This window comes from Castanea sativa, chromosome 7 (assembly GCF_040712315.1).
Source record: "Castanea sativa cultivar Marrone di Chiusa Pesio chromosome 7, ASM4071231v1".
Lineage (NCBI taxonomy): Eukaryota > Viridiplantae > Streptophyta > Magnoliopsida > Fagales > Fagaceae > Castanea > Castanea sativa.
The window spans coordinates 42,270,969-42,292,623 of NC_134019.1; the positions used below are offsets into that span (position 1 = coordinate 42,270,969).

Genomic DNA, 21,655 nt, shown 5'->3' on the forward strand with positions numbered 1-21,655 from the left:
GACATAGTTCGACATGATCAGGTCTTTAAGGCCGTGGAGGAAATAGTCCACGGCCTCAAGGACCTAATCATGTCAAACTGTCTCCTCCAGCACGTAGTCATCTCGAACTGTCTCCTCCATGGCCTCTAGAACCTGATCATGTCGAATCTTCTCCTCTACAACCTCCAGGACCTGATCATGTTGAACGGTCTACTCCACGGCCTCCAAGAACTGATCCAGTCAAACTGTCTCCTACACAACCTGAACGTGTCAAATTGTCTCCTCCATGAGCTGCGCATTAGCTAAACCCATTACCAGGATATTCACATTAGCTAAACCCATTAGTTTTGTGCATGTAAATAAAAGAAAACTATGAATATATATAGTACTGATTATCTATCGTGGCTGCATTAATGAATGTTGGATCTACATCCAAATCCAAAGTTCCAAATCATATATAATCGTAAAACAAAGCTTATAATAACATGCATGTAAAAAAATATTTGCTTGTGTGTGATAGGAAGAAAAAGATTAATTTTACAATGAGACATAATGTGAAAACTAAAATACCAAATTGAACACCCAAATCAAACACCAAAATCAAATCTATATAAATGCCAAATTAATAGAACCCTAATGAAAAAAAAAAAGAAAAAAAAGAAAAAAGAACTGAAACTCTAAAAAATGAGCGCATAAAAAGATACAACATGATTATATATGAATATGAAAAAATGGGAGGGAAAGGTTAGGACCTTGAGGTTGATGGAAACCCATTTGACAGGATTCTTTTCATTATGGTTTGCATCCTTCCATCCTTCAAAACCTTTAAGAAGTGCTATGTTGTCACTACATAAGAATGTGTATAAGGTTATACAAAACTGTCATTATAATCAACATCCTAAAGCTAATATCCAATCCAAAAATGTGTAACCAATGTTACATATTGAGTGTTGTAGAGGGCAGAGAGTAGAGCAAACATTTTCTTACAACCATGACCATAAGGCTTAGAGTTCTAACCATTATTCTAAGGAACCCAGCAATATCAATAACCCAAAAAGTATTATTGTGATACATTTACTTTAGGACAAATAAATTCGAGCAATCAAAATCAAGCAAATCCATCTTAAAATTACAATTTCAAACACAATCACACAAACCCACTATGAAATTCCACTTAAAATGTCTATCACTTTCATCGAACTATTTGATTAATAGGCATACAGACGTCACTAAGTGCAAGTAAAGCCAATAAAAATCACCAAAAAAGGAAAACCATCTTGGTAGAAACATCACAGAGACCAATAAATTAGACTCAAAAATATATGAAAACACATATATATGAAAAACTCAAAAATATATAACAAATTTTCTTCGATCTTCATTTAATAAAGAAAAATGATAACAAAATGTTATCCAAACCTTCATAAATTGCACTTATATCCTTTTCTATAAGCAAGCAAAAAAGGTAAGCTCTCTAATTTTCCAATCGGATCAACAAAATTGGAAAATTCTTAATGGAAGAAGGTAAGCTGTCTATGAATTCAGCCGTAGATATAAGAGGCATATGAAAGTAACAATGACACCAATCAATCGATTATCCAACCTAGCACACACTATCCTTAAGTTGATCCTAGGCACCTATTTTGGAACCTATATTATACCCTATACCATTCAAGAACTTAAGCGCAATTTGCAGCATGAGCTTGGAACTTTCTATTACATGACAATGATGAAACTACTACTTTTCAGCTCTTTCTCCCAAAATAAAACCTTTGCTCCACTGATACCTTAATTTCCCTTCTCAATTGGTTTGGAATTCAAAGAAACAAAAGCCTCTAGCAGAATGTAACACTAAAAAACAGAGCTATAAATAATTGGTAATGTGCCAAAAACAGTACATCAACCTCATGCAATTCATTTATAAGTAATTTAAGTTAAAACAAATAAGTAATTGTACTAAAGATTACATATGTGCGTATACATATATATATATATATACACACACACACACATTGCACATATATTGTCTTTTACGTTTTCACACATATATTATAAGATCCTGGTAAGGCACCTTACCTAATGGTTCATAAGCACTATTTACCATGTTATAAGCTCATGAATGTAAAACACAATTTAATGATTTATACATTATAAAAGAAATGGAAACTAAATGAAACTCACCAGAATTTTACTTTTCACACTGAAAATCACATCTGCATCAGCAACTGCAGTTGGCTTTAAATGCTCCAATAGCCTTGATAGCCACCTGGACATCATTCCAAATTTAGTACAAATGGCTAATTACTTACAAACAGGCAGAGCAATCTAATTAATTCATATAGGTACATTAAAAAAAAAAAAAAAAGAGCATGGCCATTATGATTGATAACTCACATGAACATGATCAAATTAAATAGAGTGAAACTCCCTGCATACAAATTCATGCACAACTTCTGTGTTATTTGTTGCTAATAACCCACAGCCTCCTATTCTTCTTTCTTTCTCTCCCTAGCTTAAGGTTTACGCTGAAAACAATCCAGCTTGTTTCATTAAAAAATTATTGTGAACTCTCAATATTCCTTGGGCACTTTATGGATAGGAAAGGAAAATAAAAAGGGATAGAAAACATGAAGCATTTTAAAAGATAAAGGAAACCAAAAGTATTGTAGCTTAATTAGCACTTCCATTACCATATAAGTTGTGGAAACTCATTTTGCACAAACCACTACATAAAAGAATCTCGAAGCACTGTCCTAAAACAGCCAATCTGATGCAAGCTTAGCAAATAAAAATTTCAGATATAATCTGAATTTTATCTTGTGTTCAAAATTTATCTATTAACCTTGACTAATTTTGTAACTTCAAGTTCAAATCTCAAATATGCAATTCAATCTGACTAGTTGCTCTAAATCAAAGATCACAATTCTAAAAAATACGGGATTTTGAGATGGAAGGAAGTGGCAGACACATGGTGGTGATGATGAACACTGACAAAACAGAGAGAAAGCTCCAAAAATGAAGAAGATCGAAGATCGAAAAATGAAAAGCTTTATTTTCAGTTTTTAACTTCACCGACCAGCCCAATTTCCAAATCAAAATTTGAATTTCAACAGAGGAATTTGTCCAGCAATGTTAACATTCACCAACCAGCCCAATTTCCAAATAGCTCACACACCAAATCAGCAAAAACCCAGTTCTAAATATCACTCAAATGCAAAAATATATAATAGCTATACTCACATCCTAATAAAAACCCCCCAATAACTCTATCTATAATTTGCATTTTCCATTTATCAACTACTGCAGTATGTAACATCCCATATCCAATAATTGAATAAAATAATTTTTTTTTTTTTTAAATCAAATTCAAAGCAACACAGTAAAACAAACATTGAATTATATTGATTTGATAACATAAAAATTCTGAATAGTGAGTGATTAGAGATTACCTCGGAGAAGGATTGGAGAAGAGTGTGAACTCTCTCAATCTCAGTCTCAGTCTCCCTAATAAAATAAAATGCAAGAAAAAAAATTAGTACTTTTCGGAGAGAGAGTGTGTGATTAGTGTTATAATTTAGAATTGATATGTTGAAGTTTAGGGTGAGTTTGGTTGGGCTTTTTGAAAGAGTGCATAATGAAAAAGTTGAGTTTTCAAAAAGTTCATAATAAAAAAGTGTTTTTTCAAAAAGCTGAGTGTTTGATAAAAACTGTTAAAAAGTGCTTTTTGAAAAAGCTGAGTGTTTGGCTAGCACTTATAAAAGTTGCAGTTTGAAGGGTAAATTACCAAAAAGGACAATGTAGATATAAGAGAGTTTGTTTCACACTTAAATCAACTACTTCATATACTTAAATCAATTTTTCTCTTTCTAAATTTTTTTTTTCTCATCAATATTAGCTAATAATAATCTACCACTTAAGATTTATTGTGAAATTATTGTGATAATTGATACTGATTTTAATTTGAACATACTATTACAATTATTTTTTTCTCTTTCTAAAAAAATTATTTTTTCTCACCAATATTAGCTAATAATAACCTACCACTTAAGATTTATTGTGAAATTATTGTGATAATTAATACTAATTTTAATTTGAACGTACTATTACAATTATTTTTTTCTCTTTCTAAAAAAATTATTTTTTCTCACCAATATTAGTTAATAATAACCTACCACTTAAGATTTATTGTGAAAATATTGTGATAATTGATACTGTTTTTAATTTAAACGTACTATTACAATTATTTTTTTTCTCTTTCTAAAAAAATTATTTTTTTTTCACCAATATTAGCTAATAACAACTTACCACTTAAAATTTATTGTGAAAATATTATAATAAAAATTGATATTGATTTTAATTTGAACGTACTATTAAAATTATTTTTTTCTCTTTCTAAAAAATTTATTTTTTTCTCACCAATATTAGCTAATAATAACCTACCACTTAAAATTTATTGTGAAAATATTGTGATAGCATTTTTTTTTTTTTCTCTCTCTTTTTTTCTCCTCCATACACGTACCCTTTTCTTTTTTTTCTCTCTTTTTTTTTTTTTTCTCCTTCTTTCCCTCTTTTTTTCCCCTCCACACACGTACCCTTCCCTTTTCTATTTTGTCCTTATTTCCCCTTTCCCTCCAGACTGTAGAACTCTTTCCTTTTTTCTTTTTTTTTCTTCTCTTCCTTTCTCTCTTTTCATTCCGCAGAGTTCTTTCTTTTTTCCTTCTTCTTCCTTTCTCTCTTTTCATTCCACAGAGCTCTTTCCTTTTTTCTTTTTTTTTCTTCTTCCTTTCTCTCTTTTCATTCCGCAGAGCTCTTCTTTTTTCTTTTTTTTTTTCTCTCACCACTTCGTCTGCAATGAGAGTCACTGTGCATGAGACTCTGAAGGTATTGAAGGGCGATTTGGTAATTGGCAGCTCACCCCAACGGTGAGAGTCACTGTGCTTGGTGTTTTGTTGATCAAATCTCTACCTTCAAAATTTATTTCTCAGATCAGAAAGTCTCATAAATTTCTCAGATCAAAATTTATTTCACAGATCAGAAAGTCTCAGAGAGATGAGATGAGAGGAATGAGGGTCAGCTGCACAATGGGTAATTCGGTAATTTTATGACGAGCCCAACGGATAGCTGAAAACGCCCATGGACTTTTTGTTTATGGAGCTCCAGACCTCCATAATTGGATTGGGCGTTTTTGCCTTGGCCCAAAACGCAACTTTTACCCAAAAGTTGCATTTTTGCTTCACCAAACGCTCAAAGAAGTCCAGCTTTTAAATAAAGCTGCGTTTCAGCCCCTAAAAGCCCAACCAAACGGGCACTTACTTCGGGAGTATTTGGATTTTGAAATGTTAGGATATAAAATCGAAGAGCATCCATCATTGAGAATTCTATCTTATCTTATTTTACCATCCCAAAAAGTTACTTTATCAATTATATAATACAATTTTACAATACTCCCAACATCCCAACTTTTTTTTTCCTATTCTACTCATTAAAATAATATTTATACACAATAAAATAATATATCACACTATCATCATCATTTACAATACAACATATTTTTTATTCTTTCTCTCTTTCTTTCTGTTCAAGAACCACCATCACCACCACCGCTGCACTACACACCACCACCACCACCACCAGCAACCCATAATCTACCGTCAACACCACACAAAAAAGAAAACACAGCAACCCACGGTCAAAAATCAGACCCTCGCCGCTGCATCTACTGCCCAAGTCATTGCACCACCAGACCCACGCCACTACATCCACTGACCACGTCGTTGCCCACCAAAATCACACCTATTGAAATCAACCCACCACCACCCATCGATCCAAAACCCACTCCCACATAAATCACAACCCACCTGACCCACACAACCCACGCGACCCAACACTAACCCACCGCGATCTTCATCACTAACCACTGCGAAGCCACATAATCTTCACCCACAAACACAACAAAAATTTATGAAAACCAGATTGCTCAATTCGCCGCTGGGTAGCTCGATTTTGTTGAAGCTCGAAAGAAACGAATTCGCCGCTGGGAAGCTTGAAGGAAGTTGATTTTGTCGATTTGAAGAGAGAGGGTCATCTACACATGCAAGAATGTCGGTTTGAAAAGGGTCATCAGAACACCCATACCTCGTCGGTTGAGTGAATTGGTAAAGGGATCAGAGCACCGATGCCTCGTCGGTTGAGTGAATCAGTAAAGGGATCGGATGCCTTGTTAGAATCACTATCGGAGAGAGAGGGTCATCAGAGAGAGAGAAGCATCTAACTTATTGGAGAAAGAGGGGCATCGAAGAGAGTCTTGGGTCTAAAGAGAGCAAAGAGCAGATGAGAAAGAGAGAAGGAAGAGAGAAAAGAAGAGAAATAATGAGAGAGGAGAGAGAAATTTCCGGATTAAAAAGGAGGAGAGAGGTTTAAAATTTTTTTTTATCCCATTTAGCTACAGTATCATCTTATATTTAAGATGGTACTGTAGTTATATGTCCAAAAAAAATTGGCCTTTTCCAATTTGCTCTTCCTGTTGCTGAGCAGTTTTTGGGCCTAAATGCCAAATGTAACTTACATTTGGCATATACTAGGCCCACTACTAATGCTACAAGGGGATGAGATGTTTAGTAGAGTAGTTTGAGATGAGATTTTTATAATTTGAGATAAAATTTTTGTAATTTTTTGAAATACGTGTGGGTGAAAATGTGTGTGAAAATGTGTGCAATGTTGTTTAAGAAATTAAAATGTAAAAATATGAGTTTGGGATGGGTGCCAAACAGGCCCTAAACATCCTTAAACTTCAAAGGTAAAATTCAAGTACTGAAATTTCTGGGCATAAAATTCGAACATCCCGAATTTTTGGGTATAATTTGCAATTTATTTATTTATTTTTTTACCTTTAAATGAAAAAATGCATTTCATAATAAAAAAGCAAAGAGCAAAACTTAAGTACAGTATCTTAGGTGCAGTACATTTGGTTCCCTACTTAAATTTTAGCCACATGTATTTACTTAAATACTGAACAAACGGCGTTACAACTTATAGCTCTTCCCCTTTTTTTCCCCTCTATCAAAAGAATCAAAACCCATTAGAAGCAAGAAAATCCCATCACCTTAATCTGAGAAATCTTTGATCTGACAACTCACAAGAAGAAATTGATTTTTTGTAAAATTCACAACCCTTCAACAGTCCTACTCTCCCAAAAGAAACAAAAAAAATCTATCTTTCACAAACTTCACAATCCCATATCCCTTTCTGTGAAAATAAGAGAAAGAAAGAAAAATGCAACAATGGTGATGGGCAGGTTCAGGAGGCAATTCCACACACCTCCTCTGCCACTGTCACAACCTACACCCCTTCTCCTCCTCCCTTACTCCCTCACCGGCAGAGATTGTAATTTTCCATGCAAGTGAGATTGTTGTGATGAGAGACTTGATGTGGATCATCTTGATGGCGGAAGCAATGGCCATGGCCATGGCCATGGACTTGGTGCCTCTGACTAGATTGCAGGCTGCGATGCAATGCAAAACATGGGTTAAACTGGCGGCCGGAGAGGAGAGTCAAGCTCCTTACTTCTTTATCCTCATCTTCTTCGTGGGTCGGACTTTCCATTCTCATCTTCTTCATCTACGCCTTCCCTTTCTTCTGGAACTAAGTCGAAACCCATCTGCCTCCATGACCCTTTAGTGAAATTGACTCCCTCTTGTCACAAATCAAATCCAACTCACTCCAGTTTTGCGAAATCAATTATGGTCCATATGGTCTTTAGCATTGTTGATTTGAGTGGTGATGATGATAACGTTGATGAGGTTTTGGTGGATGTATTGAGTGGTGGGATGGTGGATTAGCTTGATTACAAGAAATAGTGTAACAGAGTGGTTTGACTTTGAAGAGTGGTTTGAGCAGGGGAAATAAAGATGGATAGAAGTGTTTTCTTTTAAGGGTCCGTTTGTTTTGGCTTCAAACCACTTTCGGAAATGCTTTTCCGTAAAAGTGTGTGCTTTGGTTGTTACCGAAAATTGGGTCAAACTGAAAATATTTTCAGGGTTGACTGTAAAATAAGGCTCCCAAGGCATAAAACCATTTCTGTTCTTACGCTTTGTTTGTTTTGCTGGAAAACTTTATGTAAAGATAGTTTTCCACATTTTTCAGTGTTTGGTAGTACAAAAAAAAACTGGTCAACGGAAAACTATCTTTAGTCAATGGAAAATCCTAATAAAAATAAAGCTTGTTTTGTATAGGTTGTTTTCCAAAAAAAAATTTTGGAAAACAATCTCTCTCTTACAGTACGCTCTCTCTCTCTTTCTCTCTTCCATTTTCTTTTTCTTTCCTCACACTCTCACACTCGCTAACTCTGGTTTCTCCTCTTCCATAAATCTCTCTCCCTCACTCTCTCTCTATATTTCTCTTCCCCTTTATAACAAAGTTCTCTGAGTAGATTTTTTTTTCCCTCATTGCTCAATAATTATTTCATTTCTCTCTACCAACTTGCAAAAGAGAACATATTTGCAACGGTAACTATTTCATTCCTCTCTACCAAAATCTCAATTCTTTACTCTGAATTTTAAACTTGATTTTATTTTTTTTCTAAGAAATTTTTGGTTTGATGGATTCCAGGTAGAAGTTTTTTTTTTCACATAAAAGTGCTAAAAATATAAAAATATAAAAAAGAAGAAAGAATGAATGAATGAAGTAAAAGAAAAATTTTTTAACACAGTGCCTATATGGCTCTAAATTGCTTTTACATAGAATAATATTTTTCGTTGATAGATATATTATGCAGATACTATGCAGTGATGATATAATATGTAGATGCATTATATGAATACATAATTTTGAGTAATATTAAAGACTTGTGGTTGACCATAGTAGACAATTAATATACCAGCAAAAATCCAGTTCTAAATATCACTCAAATGCAAAAATATATAATAGCTATACTCACATCCTAATAAAAAAACCCCAATAACTCTATCTATAATTTGCATTTTCCATTTATCAACTACTGTAGTATGTAACATCCCATATCCAATAATTGAATAAAATAATTTTTAAAAAAAATCAATAGCAAAGCAACACAGTAAAACAAACATTGAATTATATTGATTTGATAACATAAAAATTCTGAATAGTGAGTGATTAGAGATTACCTCGGAGAAGGATTGGAGAAGAGTGTGAACTCTCTCAGTCTCAGTCTCCCTAAAAAAATAAAATGCAGGAAAAAAAATTAGTACTTTTCGGAGAGAGAGTGTGTGATTAGTGTTCGGTGGTTACCTCTCGCTGCAGGCAGCAGCGGTGAGCCGAGAGAGATTGAGGTCTGAGACTGAAGAGTGTTTGAGACTGAGAGAGTTAGGGCGTCTGGAGAGAAAAGAAAGTATTTATACTCCACGAACCCTAGCTCAAAGCTAAACTTTGGGGGTGTTTATATTTTACCACAATAGTGTTACAATTTAGAATTTATCTCTTTAAGTTTACTTTGGGAGTATTTAGATTTTGAAATGTTAGGATATAAAGTCTAAGAGCATCCATAACTGAGAATTCTATCTTATTTTATTTTACCATCCTAAAAAGTTACTTTATCAATTATATAAAAAAATTTTACAATACTCTTAACATCCCAACTTTTATTTTCCTATTCTACTCATTAAAATAATATTTATACATAATAAAATAATATATCACATTATCATCATCATTTACAATACAACATATTTTTTATTCTTTCTCTCTTTCTTTCTGTTCAAGAACCACCATCACCACCAATGCTGCACTACACACCACCACCACCACCACCACCAGCAACCCATAATCTACCGTCAACACCACAAAAAAAAAAAAAAAAAAAACACAGCAACTCACGGTCAAAAACCAGACCCTCGCCGCTGCACCTACTGCCCAAGTCATTGCACCACCAGACCCACGCCACTACATCCATTGACCACGCCGTTACCCACCAAAATCACACCTATTGAAATCAACCCATCACCACCCATCGACCCAAAACCCACTCCCACACAAATCACAACCCACCTGACCCACACAACCCACGCGACCCAACACTAACCCACCGCGATCTTCATCGCTAACCACTGCGAAGCCACATAATCTTCACCCACAAACACAACAAAAATTTATGAAAACCAGATTGCTCAATTCGCCGCTAGGTAGCTCGATTTTGTTGAAGCTCGAAGGAAGCGAATTCGCCACTGGAAAGCTTGAAGGAAGTTGATTTTGTCGGTTTGAAGAGAGAGGGTCATCTACACATGCAAGAATGTCAGTTTGAAGAGGGTCATCGGAGCACCCATACCTCGTCGGTTGAGTAAATCGGTAAAGGGATCGGAGCACCGATGCCTCGTCGGTTGAGTGAATCGGTACAGGGATCAGATGCCTTGTCGGAATCACTATTGGAGAGAGAGGGTCATCGAAGAGGGAGAAGCATCTAACTTATTGGAGAGAGAGGGGCATCGAAGAGAGTCTTGGGTCTGAAGGGAGCAGAGAGCAGATGAGAAAGAAAGAATGAAGAGAGAAAAGAAAAGAAATAATGAGAGAAGAGAGAGAAATTTCTGGGTTAAAAAGGAGGAGAGAGGATTAAAATTTTTTTTTTATCCCATTTAGCTACAGTACATCTTACATTTAAGATGGTACTGTAGCTATATGTCAAAAAAAATTTGGCCTTTTTCCAATTTGGTCTTCCTGTTGCTGAGCAGTTTTTGGGCCTGAATGCCAAATGTAACTTACATTTGGCATATACTAGGCCCACTGCTGATGCTATAAGGGGATGAGATGTTTGGTAGAGTAATTTGAGATGAGATTTTTGTGATTTGAGATAAGATTTTTGTAATTTTTTGAAATATGTATGGGTGAAAATGTGTGTGAAAATGTGTGCAATGTTGTTTAAAAAATTAAAATGTAAAAATATGAGTTTGGGATGGGTGCCAAACAGGCCCTAAACATCCTTAAACTTCAAAGGTAAAATTCAAGTTCTGAAATTTCTGGGCGTAAAATTCGAACATCCCGAATTTTTGGGTATAATTTGCAATTTATTTATTTATTCTTTTAGCTTTAAATGAAAAAATGCATTTCATAATAAAAAAGCAAATGACAAAACTTAGGTACAGTATCTTAGATGCAGTACCTTAGGTTCCCTACTTAAATTTTAGCCACATGTATTTACTTAAATATTGAACAAACGGCGTTACAACTTATAGCTCTTCCCCTTTTTTTCCCCTCTATCAAAAGAATCAAAACCCATTTAGAAGCAAGAAAATCCCATCACCTCAATCTTAGAAATCTTTGATCTCACAACTCACAAGAAGAAATTGACTTTCTGTAAAATTCACAACCCTTCAACAGTCCTACTCTCCCAAAAGAAACAAAAAAATCTATCTTTCACAAACTTCACAATCCCATATCCCTTTCTGTGAAAATAAGAGAAAGAAAGAAAAATGCAACAATGGCAATGGGTAGGTTCAGGAGGCAATTCCACACACCTCCTCCGCCACCGTCACAACCTACACCCCTTCTCCTCCTCCCTCACTCCCTCACCGGCAGAGATTGTAATTTTCCATGTAAGTGAGATTGTTGTGATGAGAGACTTGATGTGGATCATCTTGATGGCGGAAGCGATGGGCATGGCCATGGCCATGGACTTGGTGCCTCTAACTAGATTGCAGGCTGCGATGCAAAACATGGGTTAAACTGGCGGCCGGAGAGGAGAGTCAAGCTCCTTACTTCTTTATCCTCATCTACGCCTTCCCTTTCTTCTGGAACTAAGTCGAAACCCATCTGCCTCCATGACCTTTTAGTGAAATTGACTCCCTCTTGTCACAAATCAGATCCAACTCACTCCAGTTTTTCGAAATCAATTATGGTCCATATGGTCTTTAGCATTGTTGATTTGAGTGGTGATGATGATAACGTTGATGAGGTTTTGGTGGATGTATTGAGTGGTGGGATGGTGGATTAGCTTGATTACAAGAAAGAGTGTAACAGAGTGGTTTGACTTTGAAGAGTGGTTTGAGCAGGGGAAATAAAGATGGATAGAAAGTGTTTTCTTTTAAGGGTCCATTTGTTTTGGATTCAAACCACTTTCGGAAATGCTTTTCCGTAAAAGTGTGTGTTTTGGTTGTTACTGAAAATTGGGTCAAACTGAAAATATTTTTAGGGTTGACTGTAAAATAAGGCTCCCAAGGCGTAAAACCATTTTCGTTCTTATTTTCACTTCAAACCATTTCCGGGCTCACAAATGCGCAGAGAGAGAGAGAGAGAGAGAGAGAGAGAGAGAGAGTTAAGGAGATCGCACCCCAACCCCAGACACACCGATGAGATTGCACCCTAGCACCGGCGCCGCCTTCGTGATTGCGCGATCTAGATCGCGCCGCCTTAGCGATCGCGTTGGTGCTGGGTTTTTGCAATCGAGCCGGTGCTAGATTTTTGTGATCGCGATCTCGATCTCGCCTCTCTCTCTTCCTTCTTCTCTCCCGAATTTTATGATTTTTTTTTTTGGGTTTTGTTTCTTTTGTGTTTCTCTGTTGAGAAATGATGTTATATATTTGTTTGGGAGCTGAGAAAATGTGAGCAACAAGTAGAAAATGTATTTTCTATAATATTTTTAAGATTACAAGCAAACACCCGAAAATATTTTCCAAAGTATTCTTTAAAATGCCCCCAAACACCTAAAAATATTTTATTTTCCCAAAAATATTTTCACTTGAAATTATTTTACACCCGAAAAATATTTTACACCCAACCAAACGCAACCTAAGTTAACGCCACTTATTCGGTATTTAAATAAATACACATGGCTAAAATTTAAATAGGATACCTAAAATACTGTAACTAAGTTTTGTCCAAAAGCAAAAACCGTTTTCACAAACATCAAAAAGTTGACATTTTTAACAAGCACTTCTGCTTTGGTCACTCAGCACTAACAGTTCATTAGCCTCAGCTTCTTGTTTTTTCTGCGTCTCCAAACCTCTTTGGCTTTCTGGGTCTGATCCTAAACAATGTCTCAAACAAGGAAACCTCCTACAAAAGAAAGACCATCTCCCATACGACATCGTACTCAACATCTTGACAAACCTACCTGTCAAATCAGTCCAGGTGTGTTTCTAAAGCCTGGGACTCCTCAATCACCACTCCTAGTTTCATCTCCACCCACCTTAATCTTAATCTTAATCTTAACAGCAACAACAACTTAGCTTATCTCATAAACATTCCTAGACCTTCTAGGAAAGTTTATGGGATAAGTCCTACTATTGGTGGTTACGACCACACATTTAATAGGATTTCTGGGTACCCAATTCCCTCTGCTTTTCCTTAATCTTATGCCTACTCAGTCGATTCATGCAATGACAAACACTGCTTTCCTCACCCCTTTCAACAATAGGACTTCGACATTTGTTAGTGGGGCTTTGCATTGGTTGGGATGCATTAGAGAAGATGAAGAGGATCATTACATGATTTTATCATTTGATGTCGATAATGATAAATTTGGAGAGATAGCACTCCCTGATGGACAACAACTGCTACCACAAGGTCTAATGGCGAAACCAAATTGTCTGGCGGTGTACAAGGGGAAACTGGCCTTCATTACATTGGATTACCTTCAAATCGACCACATCAACAAAGACGAATACAATGACTTTATGAGGTCGCATGCTAATTCATGCTTCATATGGGTGATGGGGGAGTATGGTGTACATGAATCATGGACTAAACTTTTTTCTGTCCAGTTTGAAAATGCTGTCACTGTAGATCTCTTTGGTTGCACCAGTCGTGGTGAACTGCTAGTTATAAAGGGAGTTAATCCTCAATCTAACGCTAAACGGAGGTGCAACATGATTGTTTCGCTTGACCATGAAACTTTACATGAGAAGGATCTTGGTTTCCAAAACATTCCACATATAGCTACTAACTTTATGGAAAGCCTTGTGTTACTTTGATGGAGCAACTGCACTATCTGGATAAGAAGTGAAATCGTTAGTGATAATCATAGTATTTTGTTATGTAAATGTGATACAAATGAGACCATTATCATGTTGTTTCTATTAGTATCATTTTATTTTGAGGTAGGCAGAAAAGTATTATGTAATGTAGGTGAATTTTGTTCTTGATTTGTATCAAACCTTAATGCTTCTTTGGAATCTCATATTATGTTTGTTTCATATGTGTGCTGTGATCTGGTGTTGTCTAAATCCTAGAGCTACTGCTGTGTGCTTTGATCTGGTGCTGCCTGAGCCTATTACCTACTCTGGTTCTGTGTTAAGTAGTGACTATGTGTAATAATAGTTAATCTACTGGTCAGGATGGTACATGTACAAATAGGTCTTTGGCCTTGTAAGGAGATCATGCAGAAACTAACCAACAATTTTGTTTCTCTTCTCCCTCTCAATTCTTGGAGGTCAGTCATATCCTTTCTTCAATATTTCAATCAACTCGTAAACACTACTTGCCATCAAAGCTCTTAACAATGCTTGTGGCAATTCCTTGAAAGAACATGTAACATTTGACTTGTAACTTTTTGTTTGTCTCTCTGATAGTGTTGTAAATGATTAGATTAGAGATTTTACTACAATCCAAAAAAATAAATAAATATGAAGCAAAAAAGAGGGAAGAAAAGAAGCCTTGAGAATGTGTGGAAGTTCTTATTTGGTGAGCCTAGGCCCAGCCAAGGTCTTGTGCTTTGTTCATGCATTAACAGTAACCTCCTTTCCCTTCACCGGATGGCAACCCTGTGCCACGACAAGTTGGGTCTGGTAAATTTGTAATTGATAGGGCATGCGTGTCCATAATACCAATGTTTATATGTCGATATTGGTGTGATGTAAAAAACACTTCTTAACCTTCTACTTCGCGACTACTTTAAGTCCTCAATTTGAAGCCCATTCAAATCAGCAGGTAACTCTGACCTGTTTTTACTATAAAGCTATATGTCTATTGCACTTTAGGGTCACATGTAGGATATAGTTCAGACTTCAGCATTTCTGATGGAGGCTAAGTTGCATATCTGCAACTATAATATTAAATTTTTAGGGTTCAGCCCAGTGGCAGTGGTAATTATTGCACAAGGTTGAACAATTAATCTAGAGATAATAAGTTTACTATGTTTGAGTGATCTGGGGCTTGGGGCTTTACTAATTGTATTTCTGTTATTGAGTTTCATAGTTCTCTTAGCTTTTTTGATTAGTCAAGGTGTTGGGGTTCATCTAGTTGTTTATCAATCCTTGAGTTTCTAGCTTCTCTTAGACCTGCCATATGAAAATTTTGTATTTTCTTTTGTCCCTTTGTGTTCATCATTGTGAACTCAAATTTTATATTTTCTCTGATTAATAAGATTGCATTACTTACCTATTAAAACAAATATTTGTATTCATTTTAGATACTTTGTGTTTACCATTGTGAAAATGAAGTAATTAAACTTTTCAATAAAATTTCTACTTGTTAAAAAAAAATAATCAAGAGATAATAAATAAATGTGACATGACATAGCTTATTGAAGACATCTTGTAAAGGCATGCTGGTCAATCTTCTGTTCCATTCTTCATGCTTACTCCCTAGAGATCCCATCTCTAGTCTTTACTAAATATATTGTAACCTATGTTTGCATCAAATTTATAAATGATTTGTGGACTTTGAGGGAAATTTGAAAATGGTTTTAGTGAAAATTTGGCATGCTGCTCGGAAATATCTCCTATAACGGAGTATACAGATGTAAAGGAATCCCTCCTACACACTGCTCTGAAAGCCCCTGTTGCAGCACCTGGTTTTTGAGTTCAATGTAACAAGTGGGCAATCATTGTTTGGTTATTGCTGAGAGAAATTCCCAAGATGACTGTTTTTATGCAGAAAGGCATGGAGAAGGCTTTGACTTTGAATTGACAAATGTAAGTCTAGGTTCCCAGTACCTATAAGTTGTTCAATTCAGTTTTTCCATATAACATATAGCTCCAAAAGTAAGTCCAAGTTCAAATAATATATACTTAAATCCAAAACTCAGGTTGGTGCTTTAAAGTTGTGGCTAACTTTTATAAACATATAATTTTCATGATTGATATCTAAGATCATCTAAAATTATAGAATTGAAAATATGCGCTTTAAAATAATAAGTATTGAGACCAGCATTCTAATTAAAAGAAGAAAATGAATACCAAATATGAATAGTTTTTGTTCAACAGAGCATCTTTTATTTTTTTCCCTGATTTATCAAATATATGAAGTTGGAACCATTTTTTGTTAGTATGAACAAAGTTGTGAAGAAACACAATCATTGGTCTAAGCAAAAGCTATGGCTCCTTGGCCATAGTGTGATTTCGTCAATGTATTTCATCCATAAGAAACTTCCAATCAATCTAATTAAAGTCCTTAATTTGACAAAAAAATTTAATGCTTTAAAAGAAAACACAATTTCATTATATCTCAATAGTTATTTTTGCTAAGTTGAAGCTCTAAAAATTCCTCATTTGAGAAGTTTTTCATGTCAAGAATTGTAGTTATTGTGGTATTTTTTGTTTGTACCCTGCAATATGGAGACAGGCAGGGCCGGTTCAACAATTTTGAGGGCCTTAGGCAAAAATTTTAAGTGGGTCATTTTTTAAACTTTAAAGTCTAAACCTGAACAACTAAAAATTAATTTATTACATGGTTCAATAAATTAGTATCATTATAATACAAATGAGTTTATATAATATACATCAAATTATTAATTAGTGTGATAATTTATAATAATCGATAAAGTAAGAGTTTGCATTAAAAAAAAAAGATGTGATAACTTATTGATTAGTGTGTGGTCGTGAGGCAAATGGGGGCCAGCTGTAAAGTCGGAAGTGTGAACTATGAGCTTAGCTTATGGTCTTGTGATGTGTTGTGGGCCTTGTGGCTTGTGGACAAGACTGTGCAGTGCTGTGTACTATGCACTTGTGTGCATTGTCATTGTGCAGTGTCTTGCATTTTAGGATATAATGTGGCATTTTAATACATTTTATTGACTAATAAAAGTACTTAAATTTTTTTTGTAATTAAAATATATAGATAAATATATTATATATATAATTTTTTTTACAAGTGTGGGCCTTCTTTTATTTGAGAGACTTAAGCAATTACATCAATTGCATCTATTGTTAAGCCGACCCTAGAGAGAGAGAGAGAGAGAGAGGCAACATGTAGCAAATCAACCAAAAGTTAAAATACTTTACTCATATATTGCATGTGTTATTCATACAATTTATATGTTTTTGCAAATTTCAATTTTTTACGTGCAGCAGATGCGTACAAGTTTGGCAACAACGAGCGTCATGAAAGCAACAAATTGGCTACCCTTGTGTGCTTCCGATAAAAGCTAATAATGTCATTACTACGATCATAAAGCCTTCACAACAAATTCTTTGTAGCCTTCCATTAATACATACTCTTAAAATTCTTCAGATAGCAAGTGTTAACCGTCTTTAGTTGTAGAATGGAAGATATGTAATCGGCACCACTAATCATTCACATTAGTCTCTACACGGTTTTAGCAAAACTAACCCAAAAAAACTTATATGTTGCTATTTTAACAAATAAACATCTACATTAGCTAGCCTCAATATTTTTTCTCTATCCATATAAAAATTGTTTTCTCTCTCCTAACCCTACACAAAATAACAACAACGTTATTAGAAATCTCTTACCAAATAGGCCCTATGTTTCTCTGGTTGTCCCATTTTTCAACTACTAGTATGCTTGCTCTTTATGCGTAATGGCCTGGGACAATTTTTGTACCAATTTTTTTCTAAGTTAGTTTCTGTACCCAATTGAATTCATTATTATATCATTTTATTTGGTAAGTAGAGTCCATACTTGTAAAATAGAGAGATGACTTTCTCTGTAACAAAAGGTTCGCGCTATTGTCTATAACCGATATTTGAAAATTTACCCTTTTCACCTTGCCACTCAAGCTCTTGGCTACCCAACCCATACAGCTCCTCCACTGGCCCCATTCCGGCAAAATACCTCTCTACCGGCTGTCAGGTTCTCTATTCATTCTGGCGTAGAGATCTCGTCGAAGACAAGTTTGGTGCCATTGGTGTTGGCACGACAACAAGATTGGGTTCAAATTTGAGTTTTTAAAACTAAAAATAAATTCATAATGTGACATGTCCATTTTAATAGTTGATGTCACATCTATTTTTAAGGTTTTGTTTCAGAATTAATGATATAGTAAAATCTAAACCATTGGTTTTTAAATGAGAGTTTAAGATTAAATGAACTCTATGTGATAGAGTACCCTAAGAACTTTAGAAAATCTAAATCTATTTTTAAACTATAGGTAAATAAAGTGTTTTTCAAGCAAACCATAGGTGAACAAAGTATAATTTCCCCTTAAATTAAAAAACATAAACTAAATTAAAAGAATAATTTACTATTTTTAAAAAAGTTCTTAAGTTTTAGGTTTTTCATTTTCTCCTCCAATTGATTTATCCTTTTTATTTTAATTTCAAAATTTCAAAATCTTATCAACTCTCGTAGAGAAAGATCCTAAGGTTTTCCCTTTTCTCCTCCAATCTAATTTATCATTCTTATTTTAAATTCAAGATTTCAAAATCTTATCAATTCTTACGTAGAGAAAGATAGTAAGCTTCTCTCCTCCAATTTGATTTATCCTTTTTATTTTAAATTCAAAAATTCAAAATTTTATCAATTCTCACATAGAAAAAGATCCTAAAAATTAGGATATCATCTTTATCTCATTTTTAAAGATTAAAACTCTACCTCAATCTCTACCTCACTTTTAAATATTAAAACACTTATAAATCTAAAATAAAAAATAAAAAAAGAGTATCATGCCTGTACTGGCGCAGCTTTTAGTTCTCTCTGATTACTTTCCAAAATCCCAACCATTTTAGTTCTCTCTAAACAGCAGCAGCAACAACAACAACAACAACGACTTCACTCCAATCTTTGGTGGTCTTTACTCTTTCCGTCGAACAAACAATGTCTCAAACAAGGGAACCTCCTCATCCTCGTGGGATCCTCCTACAAAAGAAGGACCATCTCCCACACGACGTGGTACTCAACATCTTGGTAAGGCTACCTGTAAAATTAGTCCTAAGATTCAGGTGTGTTTCAAAAACCTGGGATTCCTCGATCACCACTCCTAGTTTCATCTCCACCCACCTTAATCTTAACAAAAACAACAACAACAACAACAACAACAGCATAGCTTATCTCATAAACGTTCCTTCTACTCCTACTATTGCTCTTGGTTTTCCTTTAATCATCACCGTCCCAAGCTTTATCGGCGGTTACGACCACGCATTTAACAGGATTTCTGAGTACCCAATTCCCTCTGCTTTTCCGAGAATCCACTTAGCTAGTTCATGCAATGGCCTGGTGTGTCTCTATCGATTTACAAAAGCTTCCACTAATGCTGATTCTATATATTTGTGGAACCCCAGCATTAGAAAATTTAAGAGGTTGCCTTCTTTTTCGAAACCCAATCTATTAATGTTTCTACTGGGTTTGCTTATCAGTCCGAGACCAATGACTACAAGGTTGTCAAGATCTCTCAAATGTATTCACCCGAATCCCTCTGTTTTGAGCTTGAGGCTGAGGTTTACACATTAAGCTCAAACTCTTGGAAAAAGGTTGGAATCTCACTGACAAACAAAGTTGCAATCTTCCATTTCAGCGATCAGACTGCTACATTTGTTAGTGGGGCTTTGCATTGGTTAGGATATGTTGTTGGTGCACGTCATTATGAGATTTTGTCATTTGATGTCAGTAATGATAAATTTGAAGAGATAGCACTCCCTGATGTACAACAACAACTGATACCACAAGGTCGAATGGCGAAACCAAATTGCCTGATGGTGTTCAAGGGGAAACTGGCCTTCATTACATTGGATCACCTCAGATTCGACCACGTCAACGAGGACGAATACAATGACTTTATGAGGTCGCATACACCTCATTCATGCTTCATATGGGTGATGGGGGAGTATGGTGTACATGAATCATGGACTAAACTTTTTTTTGTCCGGTTTGAAAATGTCGTCTCTGTAAGTTTCTTTGGTTGCACCAGTCATGGTGAACTGCTAGTTTTAAAGAGAGTTAAACCTCAATCCTACGCTTATAGGAGGCACTACGTGACTGTTTCGCTTGACCTTGAAACTTTACATGAGAAGGATCTTGGTTTCCAAAATGCTCCACATATAGCTACAACTTTCATGGAAAGCCTTGTGTTACTTGATGGAGCAACTGAGCTATCTGGATAAGATGTGAAATTGTTAGTGATAATCATTGGATTTTTTTTTTATTTATGAAAGTGTGATACCAATGAGACCATTATCATATTGTTTCCTTTGGTATCATTTTGTTTTGAGGTAGGCAGAAAAGTATTGATGTAATGTAGGTGAATTTTATTCTTGATTTATACCAAAACTTAATGCTTCTTAGGAATCCAATATTATGTTAGTTTCATATGTGTGCTGTGATCTGGTGTTGTCTAAATCCTAGAGCTACTGCTGTGGTACTGTGTGCTTTGATCTGGTGCTGCCTGAGCCTATGAGCTGCTCTGGTGCTGTGTTAAGTAGTGACTATTTGTAATAAAAGCTTGCTTGCTTGTGTGAACTAATTCAAGACCGGTTGTAATTACTTAGGCACATGTGTAAGTTGATAAGGGCAGTATTATGCTATTTTAGTAGTGCAGCAAATAATAAATTTAGAGCATGTGCTCCATTGTTGGAGCATGTGACTGACTGGTAGGTTGTTAGAGGTTGTTATGCCGGCTGGCATAATGAGTTGCTAGTTCAGCTAGGTATTTAGCTTTGTAATGAGATCTTGCATAAATTAACCAACAATTTTGTTTCCTGTTCTCTCTTCTCCCTCTCAATTCTTGGAGGTCAGTCATATCCTTCCTTCAATATTTCAATCAACTCGTAAACGCTACTTGCCATTGAAGCTCTTAACAATTCTTGTGGCAATTTCATGAAAGGATATGACATTTTTACTTCTAAATTTTTTTCTGCCTTTCTAATTGTGTTGTAACTTGTAAAAGATTAGATTATAGACCTTAAATATAAACAAATAAAATAAAAACAAAGCAAAAAAGAGCAAAGACAAGAAGCCCTAAGATGAGAATGTTGGGTTAGATTAGAGATCTTACTATGAACCAACAAAATAAAATAAAAATGGAACAAAAAAGAGGAAACAAAAGAAGCCCTAAGATGAGAGTGTTAAAAATGGGATGTGGAAGTTCTTGTCTGGCGAGCAAAGGCCCAGCAAAGGTCTTGTGCTTGGTTCCTTGATCAGAATGATATATATCTCGCTAGTGGCTGCAGTGCATTTGCAATGCAATTTTAGTGACCAAAAGCTCATTCAACTGATAGATAAACATTTCCAAGGAAATTGAGCTTGCTATATCACATTAATAAACAACTCAGGTTAGACTTGATAAAAAGCGCATTTATATTTGTTTATTTATAAACAGGTCAAGCTTGAGCCTTTTTAGGCTTGTTTGATAAACAAGCCGAGCCCAAGCAAAAGTAATTTCAAGTCTAGCATTCCTTGCAAGCCAGAACTAGAACCATTCTAGTTAGTAGTTACACATTGGACTTGTTTAACAGCAAACAACCTATCTCCATGATGTTTCAAGTCTAGCACTTTCAATCCTCATCCAACCAGAATTTCCTCAAATGTTTCCCTTTGATGC

General features: G+C 35.2%; 1 long non-coding RNA gene and 3 pseudogenes across 2 annotated transcripts; 3 read left to right on the top strand and 1 right to left on the bottom strand.

The window, feature by feature from the left end:
* LOC142644482 (putative 26S proteasome non-ATPase regulatory subunit 3) overlaps positions 1–21,655 on the top strand; it is a 46,361-nt pseudogene that overhangs the window by 16,693 nt on the left and 8,013 nt on the right.
* On the bottom strand, positions 105–9,313 carry LOC142642552 (uncharacterized). 2 transcript variants are annotated; one of them, XR_012845674.1, is made up of 5 exons: positions 9,244–9,313; positions 9,120–9,168; positions 2,161–2,245; positions 732–825; positions 105–270 (listed from the first exon to the last, which is right to left on the bottom strand). It is a non-coding gene; the product is annotated as an uncharacterized LOC142642552 (long non-coding RNA). The 2 variants fall into 2 exon arrangements; XR_012845675.1 differs by lacking the exons at positions 9,120–9,168; positions 9,244–9,313 and adding an exon at positions 3,429–3,478.
* On the top strand, positions 13,320–13,938 carry LOC142643102 (uncharacterized; annotated as a pseudogene).
* Positions 18,937–20,219, top strand: LOC142642629 (putative F-box protein At3g16210; annotated as a pseudogene).